This window comes from Bombina bombina, chromosome 5 (genome assembly GCF_027579735.1).
Source record: "Bombina bombina isolate aBomBom1 chromosome 5, aBomBom1.pri, whole genome shotgun sequence".
Lineage (NCBI taxonomy): Eukaryota > Metazoa > Chordata > Amphibia > Anura > Bombinatoridae > Bombina > Bombina bombina.
In genome coordinates, this window is record NC_069503.1 from 280,558,539 (window position 1) to 280,575,931 (window position 17,393).

The following is a 17,393-nucleotide window of genomic DNA, read 5'->3' on the forward strand; positions in this document are numbered from 1 at the left end:
GAAATGTTTTGCTTGTTTAGTGTACACATCTATGCTCTATTAAATGTATCACATTTGTTTTCAAGTGGTGCAGATCAGATCAAGTCCAGCAGGAACGTATGGAAACGGAGTTCCTGCACTATTTTGGCAGGTGGAACTAAGTTCCCACTGGAAAGAGAACAGAAATGCTTTAGAAAACACTGCTGTGGGAGGTGCTAGAGCACAATCTGGTTAGAGGGATAGTGAGATCCTCTAGTAATGAGCAGTAAAACTTCCTACAATACACTCAATGCAAACCTGCAAGTGGTCCTGCTTTGTGACTACCCCTACTGCGTGGGGCACACGGTGCTTACATTTATGTGTGGCTTGCTCTGAGGTTATTTAGCTTCCCTCAGCAGAAATAGGACTATTGGACCTTAAGTGGGTGACATTTTGTGACATAGGAGGAGTCCCAAAGGCAACCATTCAACCCTTCATTCATTAACCGAAGTGTTTATATTATTTAAATATAAATATATACATATAAATATAGTGTGTGTGTGTGTGTGTGTGTGTGTGTGTATAAAACAATATTAATTGCGAGGTGGGTGGAAGTCTTGGTGAGTTCCCACACTTTTTCTTGTAGCGCTTGACCACTGGTGCGGATTCTTTCAAGTAGGGTTGTCCAATCTTAACACATGAGGGACCATATTGCATTTGTTTTAAATTCCTTGGGAAGCCACTGCTATCTATCTATTCATCTATCTATCTATCTATCTATCTATCTATCTATCTATCTATCTATCATCTATATGTTTGTCTGTCTGTGCCTGTCAGTCAGACTGTCTGTTTATATGTCTTTATATCTGTCTGTTTGTCTATCTAGGGCAGAACATGACTCTGGTCTGCTTGAGAGGAGCACAAAACCCAAGATTTTTATTCAAATATGTTAAAATAAAGTGTAAAATTGTAAAAAAAATAAATAAAAATAAGTCAATTATCAAATTTACTCTTTTCTTATTGTTCACTACTTAGAGCTAGATGAACACACCTTGTGAGCCACTGAGCCAATGAGAAGAGGCATATAGGTATGCTTAAAACAAAAGATAACAAGAGAACAAAGAAAATTGAATGATATAAGTAAATTGGAAAGATGTTTAAAATTGAATGGTCTATCTGATTCATGATTATATTCTTCCTTTAATCATATTTCAGTTTAATCATCTTTAAGTGTTTTCTGGACTCAAATAAATAGAATAGAAGGATCAGACAAAACTATTTTTGTTTTGTCCAAAATGTAAATCTCTCTAAAATAAATGCCCAACAATTACAATAACATTTTATAATTGCAAGACATTTCTGTTGTCTTGCTATAGAATGTCAGACAAGTATAACAATTATTTTTTAAAACAAATTAAACATATTGTTTGATGTAATTGTTATTTCAATAGCTAAGCTAAATCTGCCTCTTATCTTATTTGTAGTAGACAATTGGGGTTTGAGTCTGCAGACAATAAGGCTAGCCAAAGTCATATGTAGCAGGGTTAGCATTGAGAAAATTGCAGATATACTTAGAGCTCTGAGAATTAGAAAATCCACAATTTACAGAGCTAAATTATATGAAATAAATAATGAAAGAATATTAAAAAGTTGTTTAATTACACATAACTAAATATGTTATGCTAAAATATTAGGGTGTTGACCATCCCATTAATTCTTTCTCAATTCTTCAAAAAGAAAAAAAAAAAGTATTTACATTTATTAAGGGCAATTATATCTGTTCTTCAGAATTGAGTGCAATATTCTAAGACTAATCTTTTAACAGCACATGCTAAAGTTTATTTACTTCACCCTATTTATAAAGGTTGCTAAACTTATAGCATGCAAATTAACAGCATTACTTGATATAAACAAGTACAAATCATTTGATACAAACTCATAGGTCAAGTTGAGGCTGTTTAAATGTATACTAAATCTTACAGGAAATGGGTGTTGAAGCATGTTTCACCCTCACGATTTGATATGGACAACTCTCATCTATTTCCATACACATTAAAACAAAAATAAAACAGAAATCATTGTGCTCACTCCCGTGGAGTTACGCAGGAACCAGCAATAATTGGCTAACATGCAAGCTTGTAAGGGGTCACTCTTGCACAGGTATATTAATAAAGCAGTGTTGGTTATGCAAAACTGGGGAATAAGTAATAAAGAGATCATCTATATTTGTAAACAATACACATTTTCAAATAGACTGTCCCTATAAGTACTAACCCACACAACAATCAATGTTGTGTGGGTTATTATGAAGCTCTGAAATTTAACTCCAATTGCCAATGCAACAAACAATTAGTATAGCAACTGTTACTAAGCATACTACTGTTAAGATAAATTAACCTCAGTACAGAATTACGTAAAGAAATGTCAAAATGTATAAAAAATGAAAATAACAACTCAAATGGTTAAATAGAATTGTGTTTCTAACAATGAATACTACAATATTAAAGACTCAGCTGCTGCCTTTTGTTCATGTAAGACTATGACACTGTATGGGGATAGCATGAGCTGAGCAGTTTGTATTGAGCCTTAGGCTGTCTCACAATATTCAGAATGCACTAGGAATGGGCATTGATGGGGAAGAGGTGCAGATGGTCTATTTTAGCTTGTACTCTTTAAAAAGGATAAAAATCAATACATAATGATGGCTTACACTGCTGAGATAGAAGCACAGCTGGCTGAGCGAATCTGCTGCTTTTTAAATTAGATCATACTATACAGGAAAATTCCCAGGTAGAGACACAAACTTAATGATTGATCTTATTTCTTTTCATTAAAATGTGTAGTAACAAAAGCATATACTGTATATAGTATTTATGGAGATGTATATCAATAAAGGTATACAATAACACTGGCCCCCATTTCATCAAATTTCTCATTCAAAGCTCATTGGATGGCTTCTAGCGGGGTTTTTTTTTATTTCAAAACCATATAATTTCATTTGAAAATCTTTCAATAACCCACTTGTCACAAGTTTTTTTTAATGAATTAGAGGCACAATAACCCCCCATATTCCTTGCATCTGTATAATTTGACAGAGGTATTCATGTTTGTACAGACATTTTGGACTTTTCAAATTCTACTGATCTCTTAAAAATACAAAACAAAAAGAAAACATTGCTTCATGTTCCGAGCATCATATATTGGTTGTTTGTTTAATAATAAACACAATCTTTTTTTTTTAAACAAAAATCTACAAAGGATAAAAAAAGGCAATTTATATCTGATGTAGGTACACCAGGTGTATGGTTGAATGTTCTGTATTCAACTTTTGTTTGTTCTCATCTATTTTGCCTCTGTGAAGGTCTGTGAATAATATTTATGAAAATATTTATGTAAAGAACGCTGCTTCATAACCCTGTCCGCCTGCTCTGAGCAGCTGGACAGGAATCGCCACAATTCAACTCAATCGAGTACGATCGGGTTGATTGACACCTCCCTTCTGGCGGCCGATTGGCCGTGAGTCTGCAGGGGGCAGCGTTGCACCAGCAGCTCTTGTGAGCTGCTGGGGCAATGCTGAATACGGAGACCGTATTGCTCTCCGCATTCAGCGAGGTCTTGCGGACCTGCTGTCGGATCAGGTCCGCAAGACCTATGATAAATAGGCCTCTTTGTGTTCAAGAAAAAGCTGGCGCGCGCTAGCTTCAGGACTTCAGATATCATGACTGCATTTACTTATTTTACCCATAGACTTTAATGGAAAGTACAAACTGGAAATCTTATCACTCGTGCGCAACAGGAGTTTAACAACTGTACCTTTAACTGCAGGTGGCTCTTTTTCTCTCTCCCCTATAAATAGGAACAGCTGCCTCATAACCTTGCTTGATTAATTTGATACCTATGCTGTTCTCATACAGTCTCACACTGAACTCGCACTGTGAGTTTGTACCCAAGCTCCTGACTCCAGTTCTCAAGACAGATTTCCTGTTAGTCTCTACAGATCAACTTCATCATTTGTGGATGTAAGAACTTACCTATTTGATTACAGTTTATCCTGCTTTTCTTTCCACAAACGTTTCCAGCAAAGTAATTCAGTTTCAGCTGATCTCTGCTTCAGTCTCTATTCTGGCAGTCGGCCGATATGTCACTTCCGGTTTTCGGCCAGGAACCGCAGCTCCACAGACAGACGCCGCTCTGAATGCAGCAGTTTGCCCTGGTTCCCAGCCATATCCGTAAGAGTGTTCACACTAGGAGGTAAGTCTGTTTAAAGCTTTACAGACAACTGCAGATTTGGCTTAGAGCTCAGTACAGGCAATCTCCAGTAAGTCCTGTTACATACTTTGCTGTTGCTTACATTTTGTACACAATAAGTTGTGGTCTTCTGTAATGTACCCTGACTGTGTTGTGTTCCCCAGACAGTGCTTACACCTTTCTAAGGTTGTTACTTTGTAATGTATTCAGGGTTCAGACAGTGTATCATTAAAAAAATATCATAACATCCATCTTTTGCTATATAAAACTCTGCAGCTGAGATTCATAAGTTGAAATTTAAACATAAACTCTTGTATGAATGTTTTATAGGTCTACAGATAAGACTGGTGTGACATATTAATCAAGCCCAAAAAAATGGATATGAATCCAGCAGAGTTAAGTGCTCATGTAAATACTTTAGCCCAAAGAGTTGATGCCTTAGCAGATTCTGTTAGGGAACTGCAGTCAGACACACAAGGTATAAAAAATGTCATCAGGGATTATGTGAATATCACCAAACCTGATTTCCCACCTGAGCCCCAGGTATCCCTGCCTGAAAAGTTCTCTGGTGAACGGAGCCAATTTAGGTAGTTCTGGAATTCATGTATTCTTCTCTTTTGTCTGAAACCCTGCACATATGCCACAGATACTATTAGGGTACATACTCTTATTTCCTTCCTCAGAGGAGAGCCCTGTGCATGGGCAGACACTTATTTTGAGAGACAGGATCCTATTCTAAATTCGTTAGAGCAGTTTCTTAAGGCTATGTCTGACCTCTATAAGGATCCTTACAAACAGTCTAGTGCTGAGAATAGTATGTGGTCTCTTAGACAGAACAGAGCTCCAGTAGAAGATTACATTTCACAGTTCAAAGCTGTGACTAAGGATACAGAATGGAATGATTTGTCATTACGAAATCAATTCCGATTAGGCCTCTCAGAAGCCCTTAAGGATGAGCTTGCTCGCCTTGAGATACCAAACTCTCTAGATGCCCTTATGGCCTTGACAATAACCCTAGATAGAAGGATTAGGGAAAGAAAATCAGAAAGGTACTCTCAAGACCACATAAGAAAGCCTCTGCTTCCATCTGTACCAGCTGCAAGAACTCCAGAAGAACCAATGTAGATTGCCTTTATTAAAGGTCCCCTCTCCTCCTAAGAAAGGTTAAGAAGAAGACAACTTAACCTCTGCATGTACTGTGCTGCTTCTGGTCACTTGGTGAAAGAATGTCCAATCCTAATCAAATCTAAAAAGGGTAAGAGTAATTTATATAGTTCCTTTCCTAAAAACAACACAACCTACACATCATTGTCTCTTATCTGTTTCTTTACAGTGGGAACAGTAACTGCTTCCTCTTGAGGCCTTCCTTGATACAGGAGCATCAGGAAATTATATAGATAAAGATGTAATCTGTATGAATAAAATACCAGTTATTAAGAAATCAGTACCTGTTTCGTTGCGTCTTATTGATGGTAGTTTTATTACTACTGGTCCCATTACTCATGAAACAATTCCTATACAGGTAGTTACACACAAAGGACATACTGAGACTATGGTCTTTGATGTTATCCAGTCCCCTAGTTTTCCCATAATTTTAGGTATTAACTGGTTCAGGATTCACCAGCCACACATAAACTGGGAGAAGCTTGAAGTCAGTTTCAAATCTAATTACTGCAAGTCTACCTGTTTCACAACACCACACATACTTAATCTCACACCTACTACATTACCTGTTGAATACTCTTCTTATGCTGATGTCTTTGAACATAAAGACACCAATTGCTTACCTACACATCGCCCGTACGACTGCCCCATTGATTTAATTCCAGGTAGTACAATACCTTTTGGGCATGTATATCCACTCTCTCAACCAGAGTTACAACATTTGAAACAATACTTAGATGAGAATCTAAAAAAAGGCTTCATAAGGCTTTCAACATCCCCAGCAGGTGCTGGGATGTTTTTTGTTAAAAACAAAGATGGGTCCCTCAGACCAATAATTGATTATAGGGAATTGAATAAAAGGACCATAAAAAACCGTTATCCTCTTCCCTTAATCAGTGAGATGCTGGAACGTTTACAGGGGCAATGTATTATACTAAACTTGACCTCAGAGGCGCATATAATTTGATTCGTATTCGTCATGTCGATGAATAGCTTTTAGAACCCGGTACGGCCTATTTGGATACCGGGTTATGCCATTTGGTCTATGCAATGCTCCTGCGGCGTTCCAGTATTTTATCAACGACATTCTTGATATATACATAGTCATTTATCTAGATGACATTCTTTTCTTCTCTCAAACATATGATGAGCCCGTGAGCCATGTTACTGAAGTTCTATAGAGGTTACGAAAGCATAGTTTAAATGCAAAACTAGAAAAATGTATTTTTCACTCCAATTCCATATCTTTCCTTGGTTATCATCTCACTCCGAATGGCATACATATGCAACAAGACAAAATACAGGCCATAGCTGATTGGCCCACTCCATAAAATAAAAAAGATCTACAGAGATTTATGGGATTTTCCCATTTTTATAGAAAGTTTATTAAGGGGTTTGCTTCCCTAACTAAACCCTTAACTGATCTCACCAAATCCAATAAACCTTTCCTTTGGTCTGAAAGTGCAGACCAGTCGTTTAAAGATCTTAAAACTAAATTCATCACACCTAAAATCCTTTCTCTCCCAAACCCCTCACATCAATATATATTAGAGGTAGATGCGTCCGAATTTGCAATAGGGGCTATTTTGTCTCAAAGGCCATCCCTAAAAGATCCAATACATCCAGTTGCATTATATTCCAGAATTATGTCTTCTTCGGAGTTGAATTACCATATAGGCGAAAAAGAATTATTGGCAATAAGAACCTCATTAGAAAATTGGCGTCACCTTCTAGAAGGAACTCCACAGCCTATAGTAATTTATACTGACCATCGTAATCTCCAATATCTAAAGACGACAAAAACATTAACTTCCTGTCAAGTTCGCTGGAGTCTCTATTTCTCTAGATTCAATTATACCATCATGTTTCGACCAGGGAAGAGAAACACTAAGGCTGATGTGTTATCTAGTTCCTTAAGCAGACCTACTAACCATCAAAGTACTACTACCATCATACCGTTGGAAAACTTTTCCGCCTACATTGGATTAGATCAAGATGAGTTAAAATTCCGACAACACGACGATATTACACTCCCAAAAGACATCTTACAACAAGACTTGAATGGAATCTACCTACGTGATTCTAAACTATATGTTCCTCCGGACTTGAGGATACAGGTTCTTCATTCCACTCATGACACTCAACTAGCTGGTCACCCCGGGACACAGAAAACTGTAGAATTAATCAAACGCTCTTTCTGGTGGCCAAACCTCTATCAAAGTGTACACGATTACATACATTCTTGTGAAACATGTGTTACTTCAAAATCTGAAAAGAAGAGACCTTACGGATATTTCATGCCTTTACCAATCGCAACCAGAGCTTGGGTGGACATTTCACTTGACTTCATTGTAGAACTTCCAGAATCCAACCATTACACAGTCATCTTAGTAGTGGTCGATATTTTAACCAAAATGGCACACTTTATTCCATGTCAGAAAATCCCAACAGCCGCAGAGACTGCCCGTCTTCTCATAACACACATTGTTAAGTTCCATGGTCTACCTATCACTATTACCTCAGATAGAGGTTCACAGTTTACTTCTCGATTCTGGAAAGAATTGTGTACTGTACTACAGATCCAGAGACGACTTTCAACCGCCTATCATCCACAAACCAACGGCCAAACAGAAAGAACGAATCAGTGGCTGGAGCAGTTTTTGCATTGTTACTCTAGTCATCAGCAGGACCTCTGGTCTGAATATCTTACCTATGCTGAATTCGCCTACAATAATTCACCACATTCCACCACCAAACAGTCACCTTTCTTTGACAATTATGGTTTTCATCCAAACCTACACTTCCAAATCCAGTATGATAGCTCCTGTCCATTGGTCAACGAGACTATCAACTCTATCTCCAAAAACATGAAGATAATACAGGAAAATACAATTGGCACAAAATAAACAAAAACATTCATATGATCTTCGCAGAAGAGAGTCTCCCATTTACTCTATAGGTGATCTTGTTTGGTTGTCCATGAAAAACTTTAAGCTCCATACACCATGCAGAAAGTTCAATAAACTGTTCATCAGACCTTTCAAAATCCTCAAACTTATAAACCAGAATGCAGTTACTCTTCAACTCCCCACCAGTTACAAAATACCTTTCATGTAGCTTTACTTAAACCGTACAAACAAGTCAGATCCCAGGATGCCTCTGATATACAACCACCTACTCCTTTAGTGGAAGAAGAGGAATATGAAGTCGAAGAGGTTCTTGATTCACGCTATGTCAAGAGAGAATTTCAATATTCGATCAGATGGGTAAATTACACCCCAGAGGAAGATTCATGGGAACCCTCCACTAATTTAACTTGTCCACATTTAGTCTCACAGTTTCACAGCCGACATCCGGATCAACCCAGACCATGAATCATGGAGTGCTTCTTTGGGGGGAGTATCATGTAACAACTGTACCTTTAACTGAAGGTGACTCTTTTTCTCTCTCCCCTATAAATAGGAACAGCTGCCTCATAAACTTGCTTGATTAATTTGATACCTATGCTGTTCTCATTAAGTCTCACACTGAACTCGCACTGTGAGTTTGTCACCAAGCTCCTGACTCCAGTTCTCAAGACAAATTTCCTGTTAGTCTCTACGGATCAACTTCATCATTTGTGGATGCAAGAACTTACCTATTTGATTACAGTTTATCCTGCTTTTCTTTCCACAAACGTTTCCAGCAAAGTAATTCAGTTTCAGCTGATCTCTGCTTCAATCTCTATTCCGGAAGTCGGCCGATACGTCACTTCCGGTTTTCGGCCAGGAACCGCAGCTCCACAGACAGACGCCGCTCTGAATGCAGCAGTTTGTCCTGGTTCCCAGCCATATCCGTAAGAACATTCACACTAGGAGGTAAGTCTGTTTAAAGCTTTACAGACAACTGCAGATTTGACTTCCAGATCAGTACAGGCAATCTCCGGTAAGTCCTGTTACATACTTTGCTGTTGCTTACATTTTGCACACAATAAGCTGTGGTCTGCTGTAATGTACCCTGACTGTGTTGCGTTCCCCAGACAGTGTTTCCACCTTTCTAAGGCTGTCACTTTGTAATGTATTCAGGGTTCAGACAGTGTATCATTAACAAAATATCATAACATCCATCTTTTGCTATATAAAACTCTGCAGATGAGATTCATAAGTTGAAATTTAAACATAAACTCTTGTATGAATGTTTTATAGGTCTACAGATAAGACTGGTGTGACAAGGAGTTAAACCTACAGCGCTAACCCAAAGGTAGTAATGAATATTTTACATTCCAATGTTTTTCCACATACAAGAAAATGTTCTATTTATTTATTTATTTATTTATATATATATATATATATATATATATATATATATATATATATATATATATATATATATATCTCTATATATATATATTTATATATATATTTATATATATGTACAAAGTGTGGTATAATGGAGCACTATTTAGATGGAAAAATGGATAGTTACAATCCAGAGGATAATACCCTAGCCTAGATTCCCTAGAAGGTCAATATATAGATAAAAATATAAGTATATAAAATATATAGAAAACCACTCAAATTATCTTTTTATTTTGTGAGGAAGATTGTATGAATTGTGTGGGATCAGTTGCTGCTCATTGCCTAATAGGTGTCTGAGTCTAAATTCAAATAAATCCAATTTGGTGGAGTAAGCACAAACACTTGGATCCCACAGTATTACTCGTCTCAAAAGAGAAGAAAGAAAGTCCTCCTAAAAGCTATTCTCGAGTTCAGTTAGTAGAGCAAATATCAGAGGAAAATAGTCAGTATAAGATAAAAAAACAGTCACTGTATATTTGGTGCAAAATTCTTAAGTCAGTATCCACACATAAGTAGTAGAATGCCCACTTACTAGATGTTACCTCAATCAAATGAGGTAAGTATGGTGCATATCACAATAGCAGGTCTCGTATATCGCAGTTCAAATATTTGCTTCAATGTAGCTTAGGTATGGTGAAATTTTCCTCCCTTCTTCCAAGCGTCTTTCTGGACCTTGCCAGTCTCTTGTATCTGCCAGCTATACATTCAGACATACAGCATGGTCCCAGTTCCTCCCTCTCTGGAGTAGGCTGCAATCATCCCAATCAAATATGATCAGGATAATTGACACCAACTGCTAGCGGCTGATTGGCCGTGAATGTGCAGGGTGCATCACTGCACAAGCATTTCCCCAGAAATGCTTGTGTAATGTTAAATGCTGACAGCGTATGCTGTTGGCATTTAGCAATGCAGGGCAGACATGATTTATTATAGAGAATCATGTCAGCCCGGGGTATGATAAATCTACCCCAAAAACTTAAAAATAGACTTAAAAAATACACAAACTCCGATATAAAAAGACTTCTCTGAGTCTGCTTTAAGCAAGCCAAATAGTCCCAGGTGATACCTAGTTAGGTAATAAATTGCGGGTTCTGAAAATTAATCAGATAAACTCCTCTCAGTGCAATATACTAAGTTGCATCAAAATAAGTATATCCAAACTTACTATTAGGTAAGCATTAATCAGTTCCACAAGTATGAAACTTTCTCTCACCAGTTCCTGAAAGTGTACCATTAAAGGGCCACTGTAAGTAAATATTTTCTATGCCTGTTACTAACTAACTACCCCAAATACGCTTTTTATCAATAGCATTTCATTAACATATCTCTACCGTATATCAGAAATCTTGTCTGCAAATTTAATTGCTTTCCAAACCCACTCCGTGGGTATCCTTTGCTCTGTACCAATCCGTTTACAATACCTAGGTTTCAAAATGGCGCTTTAAACACAAAGTTATTGGTTTAAGTATTTTGAACACGCAGTGCTGAAAACAGTGGGCAGGATAACGTGACATCATCGGCGAATAAAAGATATAACTTTTAGAACGTTATGAAACTTCGTTTTGGAGAAAATATAGGTCATTAGGTTTTAATTAATGTTTATTAACTTTAATATGTTAGTTGTTTAGCTTAAAAATTATAACAGAAAGTAATCCTTTAAGATGAAAACTGCCACACTTCATTACTATGCGGTTAAAGCCAGGATCGGGTTAGCTGTGTCAAATTCTTTAAACTATGGATGCCTTGTAGGACCAAAAAGAAGCAACCTGTTTCGGATTTCTCCTTTTCTTAAAGGGACACTGTACCCACATTTTTTCTTTGTAATTCAGAATGAGCATGCAATTTTAAGCAACTTTCTAATTTACTCCTATTATCAATTTTTCTTTGTTCTCTTGCTATCATTATTTGAAAAACAGAATTTATGCTTACCTGATAAATTACTTTCTCCAACGGTGTGTCCGGTCCACAGCGTCATCCTTACTTGTGGGATATTCTCCTCCCCAACAGGAAATGGCAAAGAGTCCCAGCAAAGCTGGTCACATGATCCCTCCTAGGCTCCGCCCACCCCAGTCATTCGACCGACGGACAGGAGGAAATATATATAGGAGAAATCATATGATACCGTGGTGACTGTAGTTAGAGAAAATAATTCATCAGACCTGATTAAAAAAACCAGGGCGGGCCGTGGACCAGACACACCGTTGGAGAAAGTAATTTATCAGGTAAGCATAAATTCTGTTTTCTCCAACATAGGTGTGTCCGGTCCACGGCGTCATCCTTACTTGTGGGAACCAATACCAAAGCTTTAGGACACGGATGAAGGGAGGGAGCAAATCAGGTCACCTAAACGGAAGGCACCACAGCTTGCAAAACCTTTCTCCCAAAAATAGCCTCCGAAGAAGCAAAAGTATCAAATTTGTAAAATTTGGCAAAAGTGTGCAGTGAAGACCAAGTCGCTGCCTTACATATCTGGTCAACAGAAGCCTCGTTCTTGAAGGCCCATGTGGAAGCCACAGCCCTAGTGAAGTGAGCTGTGATTCTTTCAGGAGGCTGCTGTCCGGCAGTCTCATAAGCCAATCGGATAATGCTTTTAAGCCAAAAGGAAAGAGAGGTAGAAGTCGCTTTTTGACCTCTCCTTTTACCAGAATAAACAACAAACAAGGAAGATGTTTGTCTGAAATCTTTAGTAGCCTCTAAATAGAATTTTAGAGCACAGACTACGTCCAAATTGTGTAACAAACGTTCCTTCTTTGAAACTGGATTCGGACACAAAGAAGGTACAACTATCTCCTGGTTAATATTTTTGTTGGAAACAACTTTCGGAAGAAAACCAGGCTTAGTACGCAAAACCACCTTATCTGCATGGAACACCAGATAGGGCGGAGAACACTGCAGAGCAGATAACTCTGAAACTCTTCTAGCAGAAGAAATTGCAACCAAAAACAAAACTTTCCAAGATAATAACTTAATATCTACGGAATGTAAGGGTTCAAACGGAACCCCTTGAAGAACTGAAAGAACTAGATTTAGACTCCAGGGAGGAGTCAAAGGTCTGTAAACAGGCTTGATTCTAACCAGAGCCTGAACAAATGCTTGAACATCTGGCACAGCTGCCAGCCTTTTGTGAAGTAAAACAGATAAAGCAGAGATCTGTCCCTTCAGAGAACTTGCAGATAATCCTTTCTCCAAACCTTCTTGTAGAAAGGATAGAATCTTAGGAATTTTTATCTTGTTGCATGGGAATCCTTTAGATTCACACCAACAGATATATTTTTTCCATATTTTATGGTAAATTTTTCTAGTTACAGGCTTTCTAGCCTGAATCAGAGTAACTATTGCAGAATCTGAAAACCCACGCTTTGATAAAATCAAGCGTTCAATCTCCAAGCCGTCAGTTGGAGGGAAACCAGATTCGGATGTTCGAATGGACCTTGAACAAGAAGGTCCTGTCTCAAAGGTAGCTTCCATGGTGGAGCCGATGACATATTCACCAGGTCTGCATACCAAGTCCTGCGTGGCCACGCAGGAGCTATCAAGATCACCGAAGCCCTCTCCTGATTGATCCTGGCTACCAGCCTGGGAATGAGAGGAAACGGTGGGAATACATAAGCTAGGTTGAAGGTCCAAGGTGCTACTAGTGCATCTACTAGAGTCGCCTTGGGATCCCTGGATCTGGACCCGTAGCAAGGAACCTTGAAGTTCTGACGAGACGCCATCAGATCCATGTCTGGAATGCCCCATAATTGAGTTATTTGGGCAAAGATTTCCGGATGGAGTTCCCACTCCCCCGGATGGAATGTCTGACGACTCAGAAAATCCGCTTCCCAATTTTCCACTCCTGGGATGTGGATTGCAGACAAGTGGCAGGAGTGATCCTCCGCCCATTGAATTATTTTGGTCACTTCTTCCATCGCCAGGGAACTCCTTGTTCCCCCTGATGATTGATATATGCAACAGTCGTCATGTTGTCTGATTGAAACCTTATGAATTTGGCCTTTGCTAGTTGAGGCCAAGCTTTGAGAGCATTGAATATCGCTCTAAGTTCCAGAATGTTTATCGGGAGAAGAGATTCTTCCCGAGACCATAGACCCTGAGCTTTCAGGGGTTCCCAGACCGCGCCCCAGCCCACCAGACTGGCGTCGGTCGTGACAATGACCCACTCTGGTCTGCGGAAGCTCATTCCCTGTGACAGATTGTCCAGGGTCAGCCACCAACGGAGTGAATCTCTGGTCTTTTGATCTACTTGAATCGTCGGAGACAAGTCTGTATAATCCCCATTCCACTGTCTGAGCATGCACAGTTGTAATGGTCTTAGATGAATTCGTGCAAAAGGAACTATGTCCATTGCTGCAACCATCAATCCTATTACTTCCATGCACTGCGCTATGGAAGGACGAAGAACAGAATGAAGTACTTGACAAGAGCTTAGAATTTTTGATTTTCTGACCTCTGTCAGAAAAATCCTCATTTCTAAGGAATCTATTATTGTTCCCAAGAAGGGAACTCTTGTTGACGGGGACAGAGAACTTTTTTCTTTGTTCACCTTCCATCCGTGAGATCTGAGAAAGGCTAGGACGATGTCCGTATGAGCCTTTGCTTTTGACAGAGACGACGCTTGAATCAGGATGTCGTCCAAGTAAGGTACTACTGCAATGCCCCTTGGTCTTAGAACCGCTAGAAGGGACCCTAGTACCTTTGTGAAAATCCTTGGAGCAGTGGCTAATCCGAATGGAAGTGCCACAAACTGGTAATGCTTGTCCAGAAAAGCGAACCTTAGGAACTGATGATGTTCCTTGTGGATAGGAATATGTAGGTACGCATCCTTTAAATCCACGGTAGTCATAAATTGATTTTCCTGGATAGTAGGTAGGATCGTTCGAATAGTTTCCATTTTGAAAGATGGAACCTTGAGAAATTTGTTTAGGATCTTGAGATCCAAAATTGGTCTGAATGTTCCCTCTTTTTTGGGAACTATGAACAGGTTGGAATAAAAACCCATCCCTTGTTCTCTTATTGGAACTGGATGAATCACTCCCAACTTTAACAGGTCTTCTACACAATGTAAGAATGCCTGTCTTTTTATTTGGTTTGAAGATAATTGAGACCTGTGGAACCTTCCCCTTGGGGGTAGTTCCTTGAATTCCAGGAGATAACCTTGAGAAACTATTTCTAGCGCCCAAGGATCCTGAACATCTCTTGCCCAAGCCTGAGCAAAGAGAGAAAGTCTGCCCCCCACCAGATCCGGTCCCGGATCGGGGGCCATCCCTTCATGCTGTTTTGGTAGCAGTGGTAGGCTTCTTGGCCTGTTTACCCTTGTTCCAGCCTTGCATTGGTCTCCAGGCTGGTTTGGGTTGTGAAGTATTACCCTCTTGCTTAGAGGATGTAGAATTAGAGGCTGGTCCGTTTCTGCGAAAGGGACGAAAATTAGGCTTATTTTTAGCCTTAAAAGACCTATCCTGTGGGAGGGCGTGGCCCTTTCCCCCAGTGATGTCTGAAATAATCTCTTTCAAATCAGGTCCAAATAATGTTTTACCCTTGAAAGGGATGTTAAGCAATTTTGTCTTGGAAGACACATCCGCTGACCAAGACTTTAGCCAAAGCGCTCTGCGCGCCACGATAGCAAACCCTGAATTTTTCGCCGCTAATCTAGCTAATTGCAAAGCGGCATATAAAATAAAAGAGTTAGCCAATTTAAGTGCTTGAACTCTGTCCATAACCTCCTCATACGAAGATTCTTTATTGAGCGACTTTTCTAGTTCCTCGAACCAGAAACACGCTGCCGTAGTGACAGGAACAATGCATGAAATTGGTTGTAGAAGGTAACCTTGCTGAACAAAAATCTTTTTAAGCAAACCCTCTAATTTTTTATCCATAGGATCTTTGAAAGCACAACTATCTTCGATAGGAATAGTAGTGCGTTTGTTTAGAGTAGAAACCGCCCCCTCGACCTTGGGGACTGTCTGCCATAAGTCCTTTCTGGGGTCGACTATAGGAAATAATTTCTTAAATATAGGGGGGGGGGGACAAAAGGTATGCCGGGCCTTTCCCACTCTTTATTTACTATGTCCGCCACCCGCTTGGGTATAGGAAAAGCGTCGGGGGGCACCGGAACCTCTAGGAACTTGTCCATCTTACATAATTTCTCTGGAATGACCAAATTGTCACAATCATCCAGAGTAGATAATACCTCCTTAAGCAGTGCGCGGAGATGTTCTAATTTAAATTTAAATGTCACAACATCAGGTTCAGCTTGTTGAGAAATTTTTCCTGAATCTGAAATTTCTCCCTCAGACAAAACTTCCCTCATGGCCCCTTCAGATTGGTGTGAGGGTATGTCAGAACAGTTATCATCAGCGTCCTCTTGCTCTACAGTGTTTAAAACAGAGCAATCGCGCTTTCTCTGATAAGTAGGCATTTTGGATAAAATGTTTGCTATAGAGTTATCCATTACAGCCGTTAATTGTTGCATGGTAATAAGAATTGGCGCACTAGATGTACTAGGGGCCTCTTGTGTGGGCAAAACTGGTGTAGACACAGAAGGGGATGATGTAGTATCATGTTTACTCCCCTCATTTGAGGAATCATCTTGGGCAATATCATTATCTGTGGCATTGCTGTCCCTACTTTGTTTGGACACTATGGCACAATTATCACATAAATTTAAATGGGGAGACACCTTGGCTTTCATACATATAGAACATAGCTTATCTGATGGTACAGACATGTTAAACAGGCTTAAACTTGTCAACAAAGCACAAAAAACGTTTTAAAATAAAACCGTTACTGTCACTTTAAATTTCAAACTGAAAACACTTTATTACTGAATATGTGAAAAAGTATGAAGGAATTGTTCAAAATTCACCAAAATTTCACCACAGTGTCTTAAAGCATTAAAAGTATTGCACACCAAATTTCAGAGCTTTAACCCTTAAATTAACGGAACCGGAGCCGTTTTTACATTTAACCCCTATACAGTCCCAGCTATATGCTTTGCTGAGACCCAACCAAGCCCAGAGGGGAATACGATACCAAATGATGCCTTCTATAAGCTTTTTCAGTGATTCTTAGCTCCTCACACATGCATCTGCATGCCTTGCTCTCCAAAAACAACTGCGCATTAGTGGCGCGAAAATGAGGCTCTGTCTATAACTAGAAAAGGCCCCCATCTGAAAAAGGTGTCCAACACAGTGCCTGCCGTTTTTCTAAACAATCCCCAAGATTATAATAACCATTAATAGTTAGAATCTGCAAAATATGCCTAGCAAAGCAATCGTTTTAGCCCAGAAAAATGTCTACCAGTTTTTTAAGCCCTTATGAAGCCCTTTATTCTTTTATTTAACTAAGAAAATGGCTTACCGGTCCCCATAAGGGGAAATGACAGCCTTCCAGCATTACATAGTCTTGTTAGAAATATGGCCAGTCATACCTTAAGCAGAAAAGTCTGCCAACTGTTTCCCCCAACTGAAGTTACTTCATCTCAACAGTCCTGTGTGGAAACAGCAATCGATTTTAGTAACTTCTGCTAAAATCATCTTCCTCTTACAAACAGAAATCTTCATCTTTTTTCTGTTTCAGAGTAAATAGTACATACCAGCACTATTTTAAAATAACAAACACTTGATTGAAGAATAAAAACTACATTTAAACACCAAAAAAACTCTTAACCATCTCCGTGGAGATGTTGCC